The sequence below is a fragment of the Haliotis cracherodii genome, unplaced genomic scaffold, assembly GCF_022045235.1.
Source record: "Haliotis cracherodii isolate W230 unplaced genomic scaffold, xgHalCrac1.p SCAF_2, whole genome shotgun sequence".
Classification (NCBI taxonomy): Eukaryota; Metazoa; Mollusca; class Gastropoda; order Lepetellida; family Haliotidae; genus Haliotis; species Haliotis cracherodii.
The window spans coordinates 6,552,501-6,574,621 of NW_027266275.1; the positions used below are offsets into that span (position 1 = coordinate 6,552,501).

Below are 22,121 nucleotides of genomic sequence, written 5' to 3' on the forward strand. Positions count from 1 at the left end.
ATCACAGCAATAAATACAAAAATAAACTCTCCCTTAATGTGGATTCTTCCTTTAGCCCTGGACAATTTTTCAATAAAATGGACAATATTGTCAATATAGAGAGTAACTGATGATATTTTCAAAATCCAATGTAACAGACTGTGTTGTTTATATCAACAATGAAATAGACAAGTCTTTCATATCAGCCACCACTTCCTTCAGTCAACTGTATGTGTGAGTATTGGCTGCACTTTCAGACTTCCAGCCCAACGCATCAACACTGTAAATGCTCCATAAAAAACAACCATATTAAACCCTCAGAGGAGTCCAAATGTTGATCTGATATTAACCCTTACGCAGTGATAAGTATATGATACGGACATGAAATGGACAACACCTCAGAATGTGAAATTAGCATCACTTGAAATCAACGAGTATGGTTTTACGTCTCAATAGCAATACAGACTGAAGTCATAAAAAACGTGGGGTGGAGGTGGGGGTGGGGGAGGGAGGCTGGTTGGAGGGCAGGGAGTCTTTACAACAGCATCCACATTGCCTCATCATAACAAACCCACTAACCCAGTTCATATATGTGGAAAACAGGAGCACCAACCACTTGGCTGTCACCCCTATCAGTCATAAATGGTTATTACCTAATTTATTAAAATCTATATTTGTACATAAAAACATACTAAAGTTCAAGATTTCAGGAACTGACAACTTGGTAAGAGATGACCAATAGACTAATGTGACATTAACATTAACCTCACAAATATATTCATACTTTTCTCGTCAAATAAAAAATTAAAAAAAGACACCTTAAAGCCATCACACACATTCTAATGAAACGTTGAATACTTTCAATATGAAAATATGAAAGACATAAGGTTTTCACAAAAACACCAAAAATCATACTTTTATACCTGAAATCCAATTAATGTCATTTATGGCTTGTAAATTTCACTTTTCAATGATTTCTCAAAAAAGACTTTGCAAAACTGATGAGAGGGGGTTAAAAAGCCCAGACCGATTTGTGTTTTTTCAATAAAAGATTCATAATGATACGGAGTGATAGTTTTGCTTGAATAGGCACATTTAAGATCAGACGATCTTTGCACTGTGAGCTTTACCAATTTAACCCCTGTCAAAGACATAACATTACCCTGAAGACTAGTGCTTTAAGATGTAACTGACTTGAAAACAGTATTTAGAGCAAATGGACACTCCAGAGAGGTGTGAGACAAGGGTGTCACTAGCTTGTGCCCCTATTTCTAATTTATGATATTCTTAGCAAAACCATCACAGTTTCCTGTCTAGGTCTAAAAACAAGTGAAAGACTGTCAATAGAATTTCTTTTTAACAAAGTTACTGGTGGTCTTGAAACATAAAAACTTCACTTCAAAAAGTTATTTTTTAAAATATTACTTTCAAACAGGATTAATAGGCAGACTTTAAACACATTTTGGCTACAAAAGCATCTCTGACTGATGTCTTCACCATCGAAGTGCAAATGTAGATGTAAATCAATAATAAACCTGGCAATTTATTTTTAATATGAAGTAGATATTTAAACTAATGTCTTCACATAACCACTAGCTCTTAAGAACAGTAATGGACAAAGTACATTTACATCTAGACTAAGATCTAGTCTCTGAAATGAACATATTTCAAAGAAATGAAGTTGTTAAATTATAGTTACAAAATATATTTATCAAAAAGTAGCCAAGAGACTTTCTTCATTTTCAGAAACTGCAGTAATCTAGACTTGCCAAATATTATTATATACTTGCATGGTGAGGTGAAATGGGGTTTAATGTTGTGTCCAAGATGATTGCACTTATATAGCGCTGTGCAAGCATGTGTGTGTGTGTGGCTTCTTGTACTAGTCTGACTTTATATAGTCCTTTAATTAGCCCGCTGAGATACGATGTCACGTGTTTAACATGAATACCCCACCCACAATATACTGACCCCAAGCTGACCAGTCCTTGTTTTAGCCCGAAATTGCTGAATGCCAGACAGGGTAACAACAAGTACCATCTCTTAACGTCTTTTGGTATGATGCAGCCAGGGATCGAACCCCTGACCTTCCTCTCTCCTGGCGAATGCTCTTTTTAATACCACTACACCACAGTGGCAGTCAGACTTACATGGACAAAATTTGAATGGGCTGTATTGGACATATTTGTTTCAGAGTCTGAATGACAGACTAATTTACAACTACCACAGAACAAGACAAACTGGTCTAAAAGTCCTGTATCACATATATATTTAGTGTAGTAGATAAGCTTTTCACTGGATGGTACACTCATTGCTTCATTAAGAATGGGTTGTGAAAATACTCTCTTTCAAGTTACAACAAATTATGTATGTGAGATATGCATTAATGCAATATTTCAAAAAATTACTTTTAGGATTAAATGGCCTGAATTTTTCAGCATACCTCATTGTGTCTAGTTTCCCAGCTTCAGAATACAACACTGACATTGTGCATGAGGCTTTGGATACTCTCAATTTTTTGCGAAAAACCTGGTGTCATCACTATTTGATAGTGATTGGTAGACACTTGTTTATGATACAGTTGGAATCATACAATGGTCTCTGCTTCTAGCAGAGGTTTCTGATTATGGAAATATTTTTCTCACTTTTATTACACAATCTTGCTATATATCCATACTGCACAGTGTCAAGTTAAAAAGATTAGCCAACTGACTGGCATTTTATTAAGAGATACAAAACATGTCCCCTTCTGCTCAAAATTGAGTTTGCTGTACTTCAAAGGTTAGAGGGTAAGTTTCTATAAGTATTTAAGTAAGCACCTGTCACCATGTTTAGTGTCACACACTTGAAACTATTCTCACAAATAACCACCACATAAAGAAAAAAGAGGACACCAAAATTACACAACTTAGCTTCCTAAATCATCTAAATAATAAGTATGTCATTTTTTCAAAGTACTGTATCCTAGAGCAGTGATGATGAAATGGACTAGGGCTTAGGAATTGTCAATATCATGTCCATTACATCCTGAGATCAATGGCATAGTGATACTCCAATACTCCTGGAGTAACAGTCCTCTGTTACATAGGCCATGGTAAGTAATCAATATCACGTCAATGTCTCAGCTACAGCTAATGCACGTGGATTCTACTTCCAGATCTTTACAATTACCTTTTTGCCTTACTTATCCTTTGCAAGAAAATAACTTGACATAAAAACATACACCTCAAAACACCAGTGATTACTTTGGCATCATTTATAAATACATGCAAGGCCTCATCAAATTTCCAATTTATGTTGTGACAATCTTTTTCAGAGGCTAATGTTGGTTGTGCATTACAAAGAATCTACTCCACTTTGAGCTACCCCTTCTCATAACCATTTTCAGATAAAAACATAAAACATTACATATACTTTTATATGTGAAGAGATACCTGAAAAATACAACCCTTATAAAATCAAGTAACTATGTTTTCATACGATGCTGACAATATAAAACACAAATATTGATATTAACAACCCAATTAATGCAATTTATGAGAAACAGACATGTCATGTCAAAGTTGTTATAAGCATGGAAACAGATATGCACAATGAAGTATCGCACTCACCTTGATATCTCCACAGGATGAGGTGAAATGTACACATTGTCTTTAACACAGTATTGGAAATCCATTCCAGGTTTTAAACAAACTCCCATTACATGAAAACCAAGCACAGATGCAGGAGTCAAGGCATGATAGACGTATCCAACGCTGCAAATTAAAAAGCACACATTGTAGATTTCATACAGGTGGGAGCTCGTAGTAAACGATAGTAACAGATCCCACACTATGACTCTGTACTAGTTCAACATGGGGCCAATCACAGAGGAGCAATTAATTATTTACAACTAAAACAGCACTAGCCAGTCCTCCTGTTGTCCTCGGAAACACACTCCTGAAGCAAGGGACAAACAATGATGGGCAGGCTACCGCCACGCTGAGCTCAACGTCCCGTGTCCAATATTGGCCAGGGCTGGAGTCTTGGCTTCACACATGCTCGGCATCGCCCGACAGAAAACAATACTCATAGCTTTGGATAGCACTACAAAAGACTTGTCGCGCGTTCAACACAAGGTTAATAATGCATATCAGTTTGATGATGTGGAGCTGAATGGACCATTCTCCACGATCAAACAGTGTACTATGTTCACGTTAAAGGCTCGATGCTGTTTGATTTTTACAACATAAGGGCGATCCTCTACAATAGGCCAAATTTACATAGCTGGGAAGACTCTTGGCTCAAATGCTTCTTTCAAACATGATACAGACTTGATATCGATATTGTGTGAAAGTTGCGGGTGTATAGTAAGCTCGGCTAGCATATTGTACCTTGACAGCATAAGCCTGCCTGAGGCTTTTTTCCTACTCCACGAGGAATAGACATGCTGCAGACATCATGTGGAGAGGGTGTTCTATGTATGTAACTGATTGAAACATGCTATCAGCGTGCTACAGCTATCATCTGCTCCCCGGCTCGTTCCCCATATCGTAAGAGATATCTTACAGATGTTGATTTCAAGTCTGATCCTCTAGTTTCATGATTTTCTCAGAAATGAACAATCGATTCTCTCTTTTGATGGCTGTGTGCAAGAGGGTGTTGTTTTCTTTGTGAAACAGACAATGAATGAAAACAACCGGAAGATGTTTGACACACTGACAGGGACATTGGCGGCCTTATGATGGCCACATGGTTTGTGCAAACGGAACAGGGACCCCTGTTTGCAAGGTGTGAAGCAGCGACATAGAGGATAATTCTCATTAATTATTAAAGAGAAAGTACAAGAAGCTTTTGATAAATTTCTCACTTTGCCATATCTGCTTTAATACATCTTATTTATTACAAAAGAAATGAACAGTTTTAACTACCATGATAAATATTCCTCATAATTTTTTCATGTTATGAGAAAGCAAGTGTGAGAAAGGCCTCACTACTATTCACAATGTGGCTATCTGGTCCATGTAACATATGCTTCTACTGCATGCTAGAATTGCTTTGTAATAAAAAATATCTAATATATCATAACATATGGGAAGATAAAACATATTATGTTACCTCCTTCATAATTAATGCTCATTTCTATCATGGAGTATTAATGACATTACGAAACTTCAATAAACTGGTGAAACCACTTAATATTATCTGTAAATCAACTCTGATACATTTCTACAAGTTCTAATGAGTAAAACCTTAAATGACAGTGACTTGTGAATAATCGAGCCTGGATCAGACAAACCGGTGATTGATATTGAGAGCAACGATCCACACCTTTGGGGAAAGATGACACGCTATCAAACAATTCACAGAGCCTGACACGTGATCAGTCAGGTCAACTTTAAGACCAGCATTGGTTGCTCAAGGGACCTATTCTGACCCGGAATTCTCACTAACATATCAACAGCTTATACATCAATAGGAGGTTTGTCACGTTTTATCTACCTTGTATCCATGACTACAAAATGGTGTAACTGACCATGCTGATTCGACATTGTAACGTTTTCTTTAGTATGTAGAAAATATCCTCTGCTTCCACGATAAGTGGCAGCCTCCCTCAAACACTTCAGCTCTGAATACACTGCATTACGTACCTCAAGACGATATACCTGAATCACAATACATTCCAATGCAAAGGTTTTGCTAATACACAGCCCTAACTTACAATTACGTTCTACTATAAGAAATAAAGACGTGTTTGCCAACAAGCTGGGCTCGATCAATGCTCGATTGGGTACACAAATTCCTAAATCTCTAATCACCGGTGTAAACTATCTCAGAGTTAGATGTGTAGTCAATTGTTGGAACAAAACAGCATTACAAATATTGCAATTTTTATGTTCAAATTCAGCCTATTTGCTATGCAACTTTGTTTTAAGAAAATTAGTTATATTAATGGTATTCTTCACATTTTTCCTATCAATATATACCATATATTGCTGTTTGGTGATCACGTGACGAAGGACACGTGAAAGGATAAAATCATTGTCGTGACCTATATATATGTGTAACCACAGTTCAGAATATTATTGTTATTATCATAATGGCATACATTTGTATGCCGTGGGTATTCGGGTACCAGTATTGGCTCAAATATAGTTTTATTTGTTCCCTGACCAGTGGATCTGTTTGCATTCAAGTTGTCATTCTCAACTCCCTGGGGAGAATACAACCCAAGCTGCCTCGGTGTGGTAGAAGGTTATTACATGCACCTTACATATTAGGTTCCCATTCCCTGCTGGGTGAACAGAGGCACATTCGAACTAAGTCACTTGCCCAGGGTTTCGCTACACGTTTCTGATATATGTTCGTATTCGTGTATCCACCATCTACTATCGGACGAGTGGGTTCTTTTGAGTGCACAGTGTATGAGTGTATGTATAAGGATATCATTCTGACATCTTGATAAGTATACAAGATCTACTTCCTATGATTACCAGCTTCTTACGAACAGAGAATTATGAGGAATCAAGTGTTATAGTGTTACAGAATGGTGGGCATTTTGTGAGGACAGAATGTCCTGTGTCCCATAATTAGCAACAGTTTGAATTATGTGAGATCTTACCGACCAATGCCCCATTCCACAAAGCAATCATAGCGCTAAGACTATCGCAACTCCTATACTTTAGCATAGATTTATGACAATCGTAGATTTGTGAATGGGGCCCTGAACATGGACTACTTTTAGTTCTGCTCCTTTACACAAGTAAAGCAAAGTAGGTACCATTAACTGAAATCATTTTTATAAATCGTCAAAATTTATCAGGCGTATTAAATTTAACAGGTCTTAACTACATATCACTGACAGGATTATTTGTCAATTGCACCTTGGTGTACGTCCCGCGTAGCCAATACCGTACTTTCTTGAGTATAGTGCACACCTAATTATAATGCGCACCCCCCTCTGAGCGGATTCAATATTTTGGGAAAAAAAATTTGAATATAATTTGCAGTAAAAAATTACACAAGTCCGGTAAACAAACGGGTGATAAGAAACTTGGTCAGTACAAATTTAAATTTTTGGGATAAAAAATCAACGGACATGTTGATTTACCATTTAAATTGTATTTTTTGTTCTGCTAGGCATTGTTTTTCATCCAGAGATTAAGATTACCTTGTGTATTTTCTCGTAAACTAATCTGGAAATAGCAATCAGCTGTACACATTTTCTTGGAATCTACGAGTGATTCAGCTAAAACTAAACAAATGATGTAACTTTACAGGATCAGGAAAAAATGTATCTAAACCAACTTTTTTATATCAGGAATAATATATTCAAATATTTTAGTTGCAGCTTTTACTAAATATATTTTAAATAATAATTCAAAAACGCATGCTCCAGGGTTTTGCCTAGCCCTCAATATTTGTACTGTAATATACAACAGCTGGTAATTGCTGTAAATCTGATATCTACAATGTATGAACACAGTGACCAGTACACTGACCAGTGAACCTGGAGTGAGAAGAACTGCCCCTGCTCACCAGCCAACAATCATTGGTTTCATTGAAGTTATTAGGCGACGATAAGCATCTGCACCCAGTGGCCTGCGAACACCCTTCATGATAAATTCATTTTCTCACAGAGCCAGAATGATTTTGATCTGAATTGGTTGTGTTGAAAACACTGCTGGATGATTGGAGAACTGGTCTGGAGGGAGAAGACACAATATAAAACTGACCAAGGCCTGAAATTACATTTTGATGGTGTGATGAAAAATATTGTTTGGCAAGTTGGATTTGGCAAAATGTCAAAAATATATATCTAAAATAATCATAAATGCATTTGGTTTTTTTACAAATGAAAAATAACATGTAGATTCAGATATTGATCTCACAACCTTTATACATTCCGGATTATTTAATCCAAATAAACCAAAACACAATTACTCTAAGGCCTTCAGCTGTGTTTGTCTGCATGTTCGTAAAGTTGGTGCCACTCAGATGTTGACTGCCACTGCAGATTGTTCAGTTACTGCAGATATTTAACATACTTCCTCCACCATAAAAGTACACAAAACAAGATTCTACCAGCCAATGCTACAACAACTTCTACTGCTGCTGCCACTACAACTACATTTACTCCTTCCACAACTCCAGCTACAACTGTTGTTGCTGCTATAACTCTTTCTACTACTTCTACTACAAATACTGCTGCTACTACAACCACTATTCTACTACTATTACAACTACTACTACTTCTACTAACGCCATTTCTACAACCCCAACTATTACTACTACTACTACTACTACTACCACTGATACTATTACTATTTCTACTACTACTACTACCACTACTACTACATCTACTACTGCTGCTGCTACTACAACCACTATTACTACAACTACTACTACTACTACTGCTTCTGCTGCTACTTAGTACCTACTACTGCTACTACAACCACTACTACTACTAATGCTGTTGCTGATACTACTACAACCACTATTCCTACTACTACTACTACTACTACTACTGCTGCTGCTGCTGCTGCTGCTGCTGCTACAGCTACTACTACTACTATTTCAAGTACTACTACTTTACTATTCAAGATTACTGCACATCAATAGGGATGATTTTCGAGCTAGCCTGGAGATACTCTGCCACAGTTTAACATGGATATCCAACTCAGACCCAGTATACAGTCCTTGGTCATAATGACACGGCCAGGCATCAAATCACCAACCTCCCGCTATCTGGGCAGACTCTCTATCCACTAGACCACAGAGGCGGTCAAAGTTTAGGCCTCAAATGATAAATAAATGTAACTATATCTCAATGTTAGTGTGGCATACTTTAGACCATCAGAACCCCAACCTTGCACTCTGTGATAGAAAACCAACACTAAATACATAAAATGAAACATGTCAGGGTTTTTGTGCCATAAATGTCCACAATGAACTTGGATGTTCCTGACAACTCAACAACATAAATTCTGCTGTTGAGTGATCCTGAAAGTTTTCACTTACAAATGGGTCTGCAATTATTCAGTAGCTGGTACAAAATTAATTTACCTTCTGATTAATATCCCAGTGTTAAAAGCCATAGTTACTGTCTATACAATATCATGTTATCTTGACTAAGTCCTACTTATCAAAGATTTATCAACTACCTATACCGTAACCTCGGTCTTTAATGAGATATTTATCATGAGAAGTGCAATAATTAATGTGTGAAGAACTTGCTCTTCCCGACACATCAATATATGATGTGAACATGTGAAGCTCACCAGTGGTTTTCAGAGAGCGAGAGAGGTGAGGTGCAGTTAGACTTTAGCAAGATTATTGCACTTACATAACGATGTACATGTGTCTGTCTGCTTATACTAAACCCATACAAACACCAGTTTTACAGTGCTAGCACATTGAGAAACCATGCCGCAGTTTAACATGAATACCCCACTCAGACACAGTATACTGACTCTGAGTTGTCCAGTCCTTGTTTTATCCCCTAAAAGCTGCATGCCAGGCAGGGAAACAACAAGTACCATCTAATAACGTCTTTTGGAAAGATGCTGCTAGGAGAGCCACCCACCGACCTTCCACTCTCCAGGCAGATGATTGAGGTAGTCAGACAGTGAGAGAGACTTCTAAGGCCTGAAGCCAAGCATATTGTTTTTCCTGGTTTTCAGATTTGATGACCTAATCAATTGAAAAATTCCGAAAAAATCTATTCCAAAAGACAAGTTTTTTTCTGTACCACCAACTTAAAAGATCGCTTTGACAATAAAAAGAATCCAGGGGATTTTTATTTGACTAAAACAGAAATCTTTACAAACATCAATCATGTTGCAATTCAGATATTGGCTAAAAAATATTTATAAGGACCAAAGAAGGCCAAGATTATTCTTTTTATGGCTTACCAATCTAAAAACTTTCCTCCCCTACATACTATCAAATATCAGAAAAACTGTGACCATAAACCTCACAATAAGAGAGGAATCTGTTCTAGTGACAGACTATAAGACTTCATCTGGGAGTAGGCAGTCTGGTAGCCTTGTGGAAGCCCATTTCTGGTGTCCACCGCCTTGATATTGCTGGAATATTGCTCAAAGCGGCACAAATCCATACTCATTCACTCACTCACTCACTCATCTGGGAGTTCAATGAAACTGTTCATAATAAGTCCTGATTTCCATACTGCACAGTATCGAAAGTAAAGTTACCAATGTAAATATTTCATTGCATGTACACATATTTTATCTCAGCCATCGGAATCGGATAATTAGGACGGAAAGCCGCAACAGCAAGGATGACAATCTATTTAATTACTGCAACAGCAGCTGTGTAATCAGCTGGCCTTTTCAAGGTTAATTCCAAATAGCTTTATCAAACATACTTTACAAAGGAAAGAATTGACCCATATCTCATAAATTATTCAAAAATCACCTTCCAAATCTGACCCAAAACTCCGAAAGCAGACTGGGAGGCTGGCTAATACACGAGACGATGTTGATGAAGCAGAAACCATTAACTGAGACAATATATCATGACCTGATCGGAATGGATTCTAATTAACATAGGTTCAATTAGGAAACAGATTAGACCTAAGCTAGTTACATTATATATAGGACAGGGGGAACATTGCTAATCCAAATGTTTTCTTTTCCATGAAGGTCAAGACTAACAAGGTCAAGGCCAACAAGGGTTCACTGTTACAATGAAATGATATCTGTTAAACAATTTATGTGTCTATATTATAGTTGCAGACAAAGACAAACATCCTATCAGCTATAGCCTCATGTATTTTCTTACACAATGATAATATATTCTACTGTTATTTCATTTATAAACTACTGTACTCAATTACTTCCAGGCAGATGTTCATTTCATAAGGAAAATCTTTTCATCCATCTTCATTTGACCGTCAACAATCAAGCTCAAATTGTTTTCTCATTGAAAGCTTTATAGCAAGATTTTTGTCAATCTATTATCTTCACCTATAAATTTGAATTATCATACCCAAAACAAAAACTCCACTGGCCTAGATTGCTTCCAGGCTGAATGAGAAGATTAAATTTAAAGCTAATCAATGTCTATATATTGTCGAAACGTCAACTTTTATTTGCGTTCTTTTTTACAACGGCAAGTGATTAACATTAATTGGAAACATATTTGAAACATTTTGTCCAAGGAAATACCATTACATGACAATATTCCATCAAACCCAGTCCACAAAACGGCATCTGTTGAGCTTAATTGTATCCCTTGTATGCAACACAGCATATTAAACAGTCAGCACTGAAAAGAAATTCAGCATATGACCCGTAGATCACACTATTAACAGCATAATTTGAAAAAAATGGTTTCTTTCAAAACTTTGATGTCTCAATATAACTGGGCAAGAAAAAATGGTAAAATCTTGCAGAAACCTCAGGATACCACTGTGAGCTTATGAACAAAATAGTTGAATGATAGCTGTTGATGGAAAATATCAGTTGGTTATTGGTAATATTGATCGAGGCACTTTCTGAGCTTGCATGTCGAGACAGTACGAACTAGGACAACGGTAGGAAATGAATTGCGGAATCCAACTGGAGACACATCATCAGGAGACGCACTAACTGGGGCAAGTAAATGGTGATGTCAGAACACTAGTGCTAACTTTAATTCTGTTTGAGAACCCATGGAGTTTAATAGTTATGAATATTCCTTATGAATGTTTAAGAACAAATAAAACTAAGTTCTAACATCAGACAACTGTCTCCAGAAGGAGCCAGGCCAAGATTTTGCAATGTGGGACAGACAGCAAGGGAAGCACCATCAACACTTAAGTTTTACTTCTGTCAACATACAAAATGACTGTCATATGGAGCATCCCATACACTTTGGAAGAGAATGTTCTTGATGGTCTTTCTCCCTACGAGGGAGTTCACACTGCTTCACCACACACCCAGTCTCACCTTGTGACTGGAGCCATCTTTGTCCTACAGAGAGAGTGAGTGAGTTGGGTTTAACGCCGCTTTTAACAGTATTCCAGTTATATCACGGCGTGTAAGCTTAATGTGGGAGGAAAGCCCAAAGTGATGCAGGTCTCAGACGTTTACCACTTCGGTGAAACCCACGGGCACGGGTATGGTGCTAAAAAACCTACAAACATAATCGGGGCGAACCGGGATTCGAACCCACAATCATACCCAAGGGATCCAACTGTGCACAGCGAATCGTGGTGCCTTAGACAACTGGGCCCCCCGTGCCCCCTCCTACAGAGAGAGAAGGACTAAAGTATGGTCTTTGGTTCCAACTGGGATATTGGCAAGACAGGAGGACAAGATTATGTGAGAAACAATTTCTTTATCTTTTCTCACAGTTCCTGTTTGTAGTATAAGTGATAGAAGAATTGGTGGCAGTTGCAGCAGGGTTTCTAGGTAGATTGACATTACCATGGTTACCTCAGTGGAAAGGTAGAGAGAGTGAGTGAGTGAGCGATGTATAGTAACTGACCAAACAGCTGCCGGCCCTAGTGATACACTGAAAACACCGAACAAGGCAATTGCCCTTCAACAAATAGACAAAAACGACAGACATAGATGAAAAGTCAATTGTACAGTACCAATGTATAATGTGAGTGAGTGAGTGAGTGAGTGAGTGAGTGAGTGAGTGAGCAAGATCAGAATTGTCCTTAACATCTTTATAAAACAGGCCAATTAGTCATCAGGTAACCACAGACGGGACTACAAGAGTCAAATAAATATTTATTGAACCTTACAATACCAAATGATATAAATATTTATCTAAAAGAAGTTCTACAATGAGATCACTACATGGTGTATAAACCTTAACAAAAGATTAACAGTTATTTCTTTCCTGGGAATAATGAAAGTGTCTGCTTACTAACATATGATCTAGCACACATAATGGAAATTTCACAACAGCGTAGTTTACTGTCTGGCGCAACCCCTGGAGAGGGTGTCACAATGCAGGCACAGCTGACTACGCAGAGGCAATTGAACATTTCTTTATGCTTGTATTTCTTCCTGCATGTATTTCTTCCTGTATGATGTATTTTTTCCTGTATGTATTTCTTCCTGTATGATGTATTTCTTCCTGTATGTATTTCCTCCTGTATGTATTTCCTCCTATATGTATGTCTTCCTGTATGTATTTCCTCCTGTATGTATTTCTTCCTGTATGTATTTCCTCCTATATGTATGTCTTCCTGGTTGTTTTTCCTACTGTATGTATTTCTTCCTGCATGTATTTCCTCCTGTATGTATTACTTCCTGTATGTATGTCTTCCTGTATGATGTATTTCTTCCTGTATGATGTATTTCTTCCTGTATGTATTTCTTCCTGTACGTATTTCCTCCTGTATGTATTTCTTCCTGCATGTATTTCCTCCTGTATGTATGTCTTCCTGCATGTATTTCCTCCTGTATGTATTTCTTTGACAATGTATTTCTTCCTATATGTATGTCTTCCTGTATGTATTTCTTCCTATATGTATGTCTTCCTGTATGTATTTCTTCCTGTATGTATTTCTTCCTGTACGTATTTCCTCCTGTATGTATTTCTTCCTGCATGTATTTCCTCCTGTATGTATGTCTTCCTGCATGTATTTCCTCCTGTATGTATTTCTTTGACAATGTATTTCTTCCTGTATGTATGTCTTCCTGTATGTATTTCCTCCTGTATGTATTTCTTTGACAATGTATTTCTTTATGCATGTATTTCCTCCTGTATGTATTTCTTTATGCATGTATTTCTTCCTGTATGTATTTCTTCCTGTATGTATGTCTTCCTGTATGTATTTCTTCCTGTATGTATTTCTTTATGTATGTATTTCTTCCTGTATGTATTTCTTCCTGTATGTATTTCCTCCTGCATGTATTTCCTCCTGTATGTATTTCTTTATGTATGTATTTCCTCCTGTATGTATTTCTTTATGTATGTATTTCTTCCTGTATGTATTTCTTCCTGTATGTATGTCTTCCTGTATGTATTTCCTCCTGTATGTATTTCTTTATGTATGTATTTCTTCCTGTATGTATTTCCTCCTGCATGTATTTCCTCCTGTATGTATTTCTTTATGTATGTATTTCCTCCTGTATGTATTTCTTTATGTATGTATTTCCTCCTGTATGTATTTCTTTATGTATGTATTTCTTCCTGTATGTATTTCTTTATGTATGTATTTCTTCCTGTATGTATTTCTTCCTGTATGTATTTCCTCCTGCATGTATTTCCTCCTGTATGTATTTCCTCCTGTATGTATTTCCTCCTGTATGTATTTCTTTATGTATGTAATTCTTTCTGTATGTATGTCCTCCTATTTGTATTTCTTTAAGAATGTATTTCTTCCTGAATGTATATGTTCCTGCACATATTTCTTCATGAAGTACTTTGTCTTCCATTCAAAGAACACTTTCTGAAATTAAATCATTATGATGGCGTCAGGCTGTTGCTGTTGCTGTTGATTCTGAGTCATGAATCCACTGGCCATTCCTACGCAATAGGTCTTGATGTAAAATTACAGAGAAACTACACCGATGTGTCTAACTTACAGCTGTCCCGAAGTAAAACTTGGTCCTTGCTATTCCTTCTTTAATGGTCATTTTCGGTTGTGTCGACCCTCGGATAACTCAAAGTATTACCTATTAACGTAGGTCTCTTCAACTTTGAAACAATGGTGCACTACTGACAAAAAGGTTAAGGACCACCTCTTCTTTCAAGTTACTATGGTTACTCAGTCAGGGCAGGGGAGATGAACTGTAGTAATATGAAAGAATCCGGTGGTCCATATCCTTTTCTTGAGAAGTACATACCAACCATGGCTTAAGTCTGTTGATTAGGGTAGAGAAATGCCCAAGCCGAGTTTCATGATTTCTTCATTACTGAACTATATTGAACAAAAAAAGTTAGATAACGATAGTTGACACTGACAGTGTTAGATCTATACTATATACTGTACTCAAGATGTCCTAGCATTATCATAACTTGGAGAATATTCTCCAGGCATGTCCTTGGTCTACAGGATATAACGATATTCCAAGTATGAAACATACACATATTCTGACAGTTATATATTGATTCTTAGTTAATAGGGACGAGGTCACACCATCACACCACACAATGGAGTGGAACATATGTTCACGCAATCATTGCAAGGTGACCTCTATCTGGTATTATCTATCAATTCTTGAGGTGATATGTACATATGTACGCACGTACCTACCTACCTACAGAACATTCATTACATACATATGTCACACACGTGCACGCACGCACGCATGCACGCAGGCCCGCTCGCCCACCCGCCCGCCCGCACGCACGCACGTATGCACACACAAACACGCACGCACGCACGCAAGCACGCACGATCTGAGACCTACAGGATGTAGGAGGTTAGGAAGATGACCATGGTGATGGAATACGACACATTTGGGATTGATATTTTTAAGGGACTTTAAAGGTTTAAGTCTTATTCCAATTTAAGTTACAAAATGTTTATCAAAAATCATAAAATGAAAGATTGCAGTACCCTTACAAAAACATTCTTATCAAGTCTATGATCATGAATATGGTAAGCCTAAACTTCATTAGCTCCTGTAATATATTCCCATTTGTCAACATAAAACTTTTACACAAGCATGATTTGGACATGGAACTACATCCCAGAGAGGACATCATGAAGGGCACAGTCCAAAAGGAGAAGCAAAAAATGGCATGCTTTAAGCTTTCTCTTAAAAATAAACAATATTTAACCCCAAAGCCAATTTTCGTAACTTTTTCCACTGTTTTCTGAAGAAAACGATCATCAAAAACTTCTTTTGCCTTTAAACCTCATCCAATTTAGATCCACACAAAGGTTGCCAATAAAAAGGGTTTCCAAATGTAAACAACATTAACAGGACTTTTCATACCCCTTTCATGTAATTGGAAACATTCACCAACTTTCTCCTGATCTGTATTGAATAAATGTTCTTATTACCCTATTAATAGTAAGAATGAATACACATGTTTCTGGCAAAAGGCTATTTAATTTGATTTAATTAACGAGATGAATAAAAATCAATTCTGGGTAAAAAATGGCAAAGGTTCCAGCTAACTTAATTCTTTTTCACAAAGTGCTGCATTATGGCTTGAGGAGAAATCTTTCAAAAAGAAATAACTCAGTTAATCATTGTAAAAGTTCTTCAACTTTTATTCAAAACGAATTACATCAAGAATTTTTCTGAAATTCAACTTCATTTGTCTGTCCATAAATGGACAGCCTTTCGCTATTTCGCCTACCCAAATAAAAGAAATGGTGGCAGCTTCTAGCCAAACTGTCCAATGACGATCATTTCCAAAGAAAATCTCTGGATTAGCATTCTACATGCCCATGGGGCAGGAATCCTACAAGCAGGAGGGACTCCAACAATAGTTGCAATCTCCCGGGTCTAACCTCCACAACCTGATTATGTCCCACAAAATTGGATGAAGGAGGAGTCGTGATGCTGTGCTTTTTCTTAAGGAGGGTTCACGCCCCAAGGAAATCTATCTGCCTGGACAGCTGAAAATCTTGTCTTGACCACTGGCCAGTTGGTACCTCAATTGTCCACTGTGTGCCTGATTTGGTCAGGCAAGTGCTTCTTGGCTGCTCGATATCCGGATATAGGTGAAATGTTTCCACGTAGCTACTTCTGGGGATATTTGGAGAATTACTTTACAATGGGAAGCGAGATAATGGCTTCGCTGTACACAGCACAATCAACATTTGACGCCATCAGGGCAGGAATTGACCTGCTTGACAATGATTTGACCAATCATGATTGATTTTCTTGACCTGCTTGTCATTTGTTTCCTCATGGCTTGTGTGATGTATAGTAACTGACCTAACAGCTGCCGGCCCTAGTGATATACACTGAAAACACTGAGCAAGCTGATTGCCCTTCAACAAATAGACAAAAATAACAGACACAGATGAAAAGTCAATTGTACAGTACCAATGTATTATCTGAGTAAGTGAGTGAGTGAGTGAGTTGTGTTTAACACTGCTTCGAACAGTATTTATGGTGTGTCAGCTTACAGTTGGAGAAAAGCCATAAGAGATGTAGGTGTCAGATGCTAACACCGTTATCAAGCAAGTGATGAAGTTTCGGTGTGGGTTCTAACACCGTTATCAAGCAAGTGATGACGTTTCGGTGTGGGTTCTAACACCGTTATCAAGCAAGTGATGACGTTTCGGTGTGGGTTCTAACACCGTTATCAAGCAAGTGATGACGTTTCAGTGTGGGTTTTAACACCGTTATCAAGCAAGTGATGACGTTTCGGTGTGGGTTCTAACACCGTTATCAAGCAAGTGATGACGTTTTGGTGTATGTTCTAACACCGTTACCAAGCAAGTGATGACGTTTCGGTGTGGGTTCTAACACCGTTATCAAGCAAGTGATGACGTTTCGGTGTGGGTTCTAACACCGTTATCAAGCAAGTGATGACGTTTCGGTGTGGGTTCTAACACCGTTATCAAGCAAGTGATGACGTTTCGGTGTGGGTTCTAACACCGTTATCAAGCAAGTGATGACGTTTCGGTGTGGGTTCTAACACCGTTATCAAGCAAGTGATGACGTTTCGGTGTGGGTTCTAACACCGTTATCAAGCAAGTGATGATGTTTCGGTGTGGGTTCTTACACCGTTATCAAGCAAGTGATGACGTTTTGGTGTAGGTTCTAACACCAATATCAAGCAAGTGATGATGTTTCGGTGTGGGTTCTAACACCGTTATCAAGCAAGTGTTGACGTTTCGGTGTAGGTTCTAACACTGTTATCAAGCAAGTGACATATATACATGTATATATATATATACATGACAGGAGTGACTGGAGTGAATAAGCCTGTTATGTCAACCATACTCTGTACATCACTTGCTTGATAACTGTGTTAGAACTTACACCAAAACGTCGCTGCTAATTGTAATAAAGAAGTTGTTCATCCCTATATCTATATCTTATCCTTACTTAGTACTCTAACTTTTAAGTGCCTCTCAAAACAAGAGAGTGCATGATGGGACACAATAAGGCAGTGCATGATGGGACACAATGAGGCAGTGCATGATGGGACACAATAAGGCAGTGCATGATGGGACACAATAAGGCAGTGCATGATGGGACACAATAAGGCAGTGCATGATGGGACACAATAAGGCAGTGCATGATGGGACACAATAAGGCAGTGCATGATGGGACACAATAAGGCAGTGCATGAGTTGTCTGGATGTTGACCATGTGGATGGGAATGAGTGATGTGTCTGGATGTTGCCAATGTGGATGTCAGTGAGTGATGTGTTTGGATGTTGTCAATGTAGATGTCAATGAGTGATGTGTTTGGATGTTGAAAATGTGGATGTCAATGAGTGATGTGTCTGGATGTTGTCAATGTGGATGTCAATGAGTGATGTGTTTGGATGTTGAAAATGTGGATGTCAATGAGTGATGTGTCTGGATGTTGTCAATGAGCATGTGAATGAGTGATGTGTCTGGATGTTGTCAATGTGGATGTCAATGAGTGATGTGTTTGGATGTTGAAAATGTGGATGTCAATGAGTGATGTGTCTGGATGTTGTCAATGTGGATGTCAATGAGTGATGTGTTTGGATGTTGAAAATGTGGATGTCAATGAGTGATGTGTCTGGATGTTGTCAATGAGCATGTGAATGAGTGATGTGTCTGGATGTTGTCAATGAGCATGTGAATGAGTGATGTGTCTGGATGTTGTCAATGTGGATGTCAATGAGTGATGTGTTTGATGAGTGATGTGTCTGGATGTTGTCAATGCGGATGTCAATGAGTGATGTGTCTGGATGTTGTCAATGAGCATGTGAATGAGTGATGTGTTTGATGAGTGATGTGTCTGGATGTTGTCAATGAACATGTGAATGAGTGATGTGTCTGGATGTTGTCAATGTGGATGTCAATGAGTGATGTGTTTGATGAGTGATGTGTCTGGATGTTGTCAATGCAGATGTGAATGAGTGATGTGTCTGGATGTTGTCAATGTGGATGTCAATGAGTGATGTGTTTGATGAGTGATGTGTTTGGATGTTGTCAATGTGGATGTCAATGAGTGATGTGTTTGATGAGTGATGTGTCTGGATGTTGTCAATGCGGATGTCAATGAGTGATGTGTTTGGATGTTGTCAATGCGGATGTCAATGAGTGATGTGTCTGGATGTTGTCAATGCGGATGTCAATGAGTGATGCGTCTGGATGTTGTCAATGTGGATGTCAATGAGTGATGTGTTTGATGAGTGATGTGTTTGGATGTTGTCAATGTTGATGTCAATGAGTGATGTGTTTGATGAGTGATGTGTCTGGATGTTGTCAATGCGGATGTCAATGAGTGATGTGTTTGGATGTTGTCAATGTGGATGTCAATGAGTGATGTGTCTGGATGTTGTCAATGAGCATGACAGTGAGTGATGTGTTTGGATGTTGTCAATGTGGATGTCAATGAGTGATGTGTCTGGATGTTGTCAATGCGGATGTCAATGAGTGATGTGTTTGGATGTTGTCAATGTGGATGTCAATGAGTGATGTGTTTGATGAGTGATGTGTTTGGATGTTGTCAATGAGCATGACAGTGAGTGATGTGTCTGGATGTTGCCAATGTGGATGTCAATGAGTGATGTGTCTGGATGTTGCCAATGTGGATGTCAATGAGTGATGTGTCTGGATGTTGTCAATGTGGATGTCAATGAGTGATGTGTCTGGATGTTGTCAATGTGGATGTCAATGAGTGATGTGTTTGGATGTTGTCAATGTGGATGTCAATGAGTGATGTGTCTGGATGTTGTCAATGAGCATGTGAATGAGTGATGTGTCTGGATGTTGTCAATGAGCATGTGAATGAGTGATGTGTCTGGATGTTGTCAATGTGGATGTCAATGAGTGCTGTGTTTGATGAGTGATCTGTCTGGATGTTGTCAATGCGGATGTCAATGAGTGATGTGTCTGGATGTTGTCAATGAGCATGTGAATGAGTGATGTGTTTGATGAGTGATGTGTCTGGATGTTGTCAATGAACATGTGAATGAGTGATGTGTCTGGATGTTGTCAATGTGGATGTCAATGAGTGATGTGTTTGATGAGTGATGTGTCTGGATGTTGTCAATGCAGATGTGAATGAGTGATGTGTCTGGATGTTGTCAATGTGGATGTCAATGAGTGATGTGTTTGATGAGTGATGTGTTTGGATGTTGTCAATGTGGATGTCAATGAGTGATGTGTTTGATGAGTGATGTGTCTGGATGTTGTCAATGCGGATGTCAATGAGTGATGTGTCTGGATGTTGTCAATGCGGATGTCAATGAGTGATGTGTCTGGATGTTGTCAATGCGGATGTCAATGAGTGATGTGTCTGGATGTTGTCAATGCGGATGTCAATGAGTGATGCGTCTGGATGTTGTCAATGTGGATGTCAATGAGTGATGTGTTTGATGAGTGATGTGTTTGGATGTTGTCAATGTTGATGTCAATGAGTGATGTGTTTGATGAGTGATGTGTCTGGATGTTGTCAATACGGATGTCAATGAGTGATGTGTTTGGATGTTGTCAATGTGGATGTCAATGAGTGATGTGTCTGGATGTTGTCAATGAGCATGACAGTGAGTGATGTGTTTGGATGTTGTCAATGTGGATGTCAATGAGTGATGTGTCTGGATGTTGTCAATGCGGATGTCAATGAGTGATGTGTTTGGATGTTGTCAATGTGGATGTCAATGAGTGATGTGTTTGATGAGTGATGTGTTTGGATGTTGTCAATGAGCATGACAGTGAGTGATGTGTCTGGATGTTGCCAATGTGGATGTCAATGAGTGATGTGTCTGGATGTTGTCAATGTGGATGTCAATGAGTGATGTGTCTGGATGTTGTCAATGTGGATGTCAATGAGTGATGTGTCTGGATGTTGTCAATGTGGATGTGAATGAGTGAAGTGTTTGGATGTTGTCAATGAGCATGTGAATGAGTGATGTGTTTGATGAGCGATGTTTCTGGATGTTGTCAATGAGCATGTGAATGAGTGATGTGTCTGGATGTTGTCAATGTGGATGTCAATGAGTGATGTGTTTGATGAGTGATGTGTCTGGATGTTGTCAATGAACATGTGAATGAGTGATGTGTCTGGATGTTGTCAATGAACATGTGAATGAGTGATGTGTCTGGATGTTGTCAATGTGGATGTCAATGAGTGATGTGTTTTATGAGTGATGTGTCTGGATGTTGTCAATGTGGATGTCAATGAGTGTTGGTGTACTGTAAGATGACAATGTTGACCTGAAATGACCAAAGCACATGACCTTGAGAGTTATCATAAGTCACCTTGGGACAATAGTTGATGACAAGAAGACAATGCTGTCTATATCCCTTTACATGAATGAGAATGATGCCATTAGCCATTCCAAAATGTCAAAAGGCACCCCTTGGCCTATATGTTTGCAAAGTTCATCACATATCTTGAATGGCCAGATAATTCTAATCCAGAGACGAGTAAACCCTCACTTCAGAAGTATTTGGTCTTGTTTCAAAGAAACAGAAGCAAAAAAACATGATATCAGAAATTCTGAAAGTCTGAAAAGGCAGCGACCAGCAAGGATATGTGCAAGATTTACGATGATATGTTGAACAGCTTCTGAGAACAGCTCTCAAAATGAAATGTCAGGCCAGCGCTGCCTGAGCCCATTTGGAAATATCTCCCGCCAACTTCATTGTGATTGAGGATAAAAACTGAACCCAAACTAACAATTTCTTGATAATAGTCTACCAATTATTGACAAAAATAGTCTGAAATAATTAACAATTCCTTCAAACCGTTATTCCACCACATTGGCTGTAAAAGCTTCGCAGATATACGTATTGATTTGGAATATATTCCATCTCACCATCAAATGGCAACCCACTGGAACTCAGCAAAGATGTACATCATCTTGCCAAATCAAAGCTGTAGAGAAATCACTGACATCAAAGGCACTATTAACCTTTAAAACACAAACCCTGCATCTTTACAATAAGTACCCCGACTCTCTGGGTGATGGAATAAACATTTCATAACATTAAAATTGTTAATTTTACAACAAATACTGAAAATGTCTTACATAAGTTCTGAGATGAAGATGAAAAATGTGTTAGTGATCA

At 38.2% G+C, this 22,121-nt stretch overlaps 1 protein-coding gene across 3 annotated transcripts in view; it reads right to left on the minus strand.

The window, feature by feature from the left end:
- The window catches only part of LOC139469621 (pro-neuregulin-2, membrane-bound isoform-like), a 263,969-nt gene that overhangs the window by 95,559 nt on the left and 146,289 nt on the right, over positions 1-22,121 (minus strand). For 2 of the 3 annotated variants that reach the window (XM_071251845.1, XM_071251843.1), the window contains exon 3: positions 3,591-3,734. The gene's annotated coding sequence lies outside the window, so the exon portion shown is untranslated. Of the gene's footprint in view, positions 1-3,590; positions 3,735-3,869; positions 3,895-22,121 lie in introns of those variants that run through there. The other variant, XM_071251846.1, reaches the window with a different exon arrangement.